Source organism: Meriones unguiculatus, chromosome X (genome assembly GCF_030254825.1).
Source record: "Meriones unguiculatus strain TT.TT164.6M chromosome X, Bangor_MerUng_6.1, whole genome shotgun sequence".
NCBI lineage: Eukaryota > Metazoa > Chordata > Mammalia > Rodentia > Muridae > Meriones > Meriones unguiculatus.
The window spans coordinates 67,692,169-67,694,572 of NC_083369.1; the positions used below are offsets into that span (position 1 = coordinate 67,692,169).

The 2,404-nt window shown below is 41.5% G+C and overlaps 1 pseudogene; it reads left to right on the plus strand.

Annotated features, from left to right (window-relative positions):
- Positions 1-854: 854 nt before the first annotated feature.
- LOC110540360 (glutathione S-transferase P 2-like) lies at positions 855-1,458 on the plus strand (annotated as a pseudogene).
- Positions 1,459-2,404: the final 946 nt, after the last annotated feature.

Genomic DNA, 2,404 nt, shown 5'->3' on the forward strand with positions numbered 1-2,404 from the left:
TTTAAAATCCTGAGCTAGAGAAATGGCTCAATGGTTAAAAGTGTGTACTGTTCTTGCAGAGGAGAGTTTGGTGACCAAAGCCCACATAGGATGACTCACAACTGACAGTAAATCCTGATCTAAGGGAGTTGATGCCTCTGGTATTTCTGGGTACCTGCATTCAAGTAAATATTCACATAACATAAACATAATCAAAAATATTTTAAATGTTCCAATTTTAGCTGATTTAACCTTTTTCTGAATTAGATTCTTTTGTTTGCATTTTGAAAGTAATAACTTTTCAAAACAAGATATAAGTGATAGCTTAATTGCTAAATGAATACAATTAGAAAACAATCTAAATTACCGGAATACATAATCAAATTGTACCCAAGCTACAGAAAAATTTACATGAAACCACACCACCATAAAAAGCATATATAAATGTGAGAATAACAGAAATAAACACAACTACCATTACCTCCACAAAACCAAACCTCTGTAAATCAAACAAACAAACCTAACCTACTTAAAATACCATCTCAGCAAAATATTTAGTAGTTATAAATTGGGCTAGTTACTACCTGCATTTTTGTTTGGCATATTTTGAGCCATCTGAATAAATATGTTTTGATAACTTAGATATTTCCTTAGAGAAGAAGTAAAAAAAAAATCTTTGAGTCCAAACAAGATATGAAAACTGTCCATGTGAGAATAATTACAAATGGGAACTTGAGGCTGGGGTCTGCATCCAAGATACCTCACCATCTACGAAGCACAGAGTCTGCACCCCTGCCTTCAAAGCAGTAATACCACATGTACCACTGTCTGCTTTCCAGTTTCTCTGCCTTCAAAGTAGCCATGCTGTGTACACCATTGTCTACTTTCCAGTTTGAGGGTGTTATGAGGCCATGCGCATGCTGCTGGCTGACTAAGGCCAGAGCTGGAAGGAGGAGGTGGTTACCAAAGATACCTGGATGCAATGCTTGCTCATGCTCACCTGTCTGTATGGGCAGCTCTCCAAGTTTGAGGACAGCAACCTCACTCTGCACCAATCTAATGCACCTGGGCTGTGCCTTTTGGGCTTTATGGGAAAGATGAGAGGGAGGCTGCCCTGGTGGAAATGGTGAATGATGGGGTGGAGGACCTTCCTGCAAATACGGCACCCTCATCTACACCAAATATGAGAATGATAAGGATGACTGTATGAAGGCCCTGCCTGGGCACCTGAAGCCTTTTGAGACCCTGCTGTCCCAGAACCATGGAGGTAAAGCCTTCATTATGGGTGACCAGATCTCCGTTGCTGATTACAACTTGCTGGACCAGCTGCTGATCCACCAGGTCCTGGCCTCTGACTGCCTGGACAACTCCCTCCTGTTCTCTGCCTATGTGAGTCTCAGTACTTGGCTGCAGGTCAAGGCCTTTCTGTCCTCCCCCCATCATGTGAACCCTCCCTTCAATGGCAATGGCAAACAGTAGTGGACAGAGGAGATAGGAGCTCTTTGTTCCCCTTTTCGAAGTCTAATAAAGTTTGTAAGATGGAAAAAGAAGAAGAAGAACAACAACAACAACAACAACAAAAGACAAATGGAAACTGCAAACTCAAGCATTATACAGATGATTCGAAAATGTAATTTCTAGCTGGGCAGTGGTGGCACAAGTCTTTAATACCAGCACTTGGGAGGCAGGCATAGGATCTCTTCGAGTTTGAGTTTAATCTGCAGAGCAAATTCCAGGACAGCCAGGGACAGAGTAACCTTGTCTGGGGAAAAAAATAAGAAAGAAATTATACATTCTCTCTTGAGCTAAAAGGAATTTACTGATGAATGATGAGTTTTAGTGATCATTTTAGCTGTGCACCTACTAAATTTAGAGTGAAAGGGATTTATGAAGGGTCTGTTTCATTTACTTGTTTTCGGAGACATGTCTTATGTAGCCCAGGCTAACCTGGAAATCCTGATCCTTCTATCTTAGTTATAATAAGGATGAGTCACCACCTGACATTTATTACAGTCTTAAATGAAAGTCCATTTGCTAGCATGCTTGCTTGCTTTCTCTTAAGTCATTCATTTGCTGATAGGGTTTCACTATCTATCCCATGCTGACTTGGAGCTTCCAACAATCAATCCTCCTGCATCTCGTGAGCTATGATGGCCAATCAAAGATGGGGAAGGTATGCTTGAGAAAAGCTATTCTCTCCTTAATGCGAAGGGCTCTTGAGAACGAAAATCTCAAAGTCATGATCGAAAAAGGTTTGTGGTACTCAGACGTTCAGCACACAGTTTAGTTAGGTGTTCAGGCAAGTTTTCACAACCTTCCCAGGTGTCCTGCAGAGAAAACACAGGTGGTGTGTGCAAATGTTTAGCCTTCACAGCCGTGCTGGAACTTAGCTCGAAGGCTCCAAAGCATGGCTAGGCTGGGATTT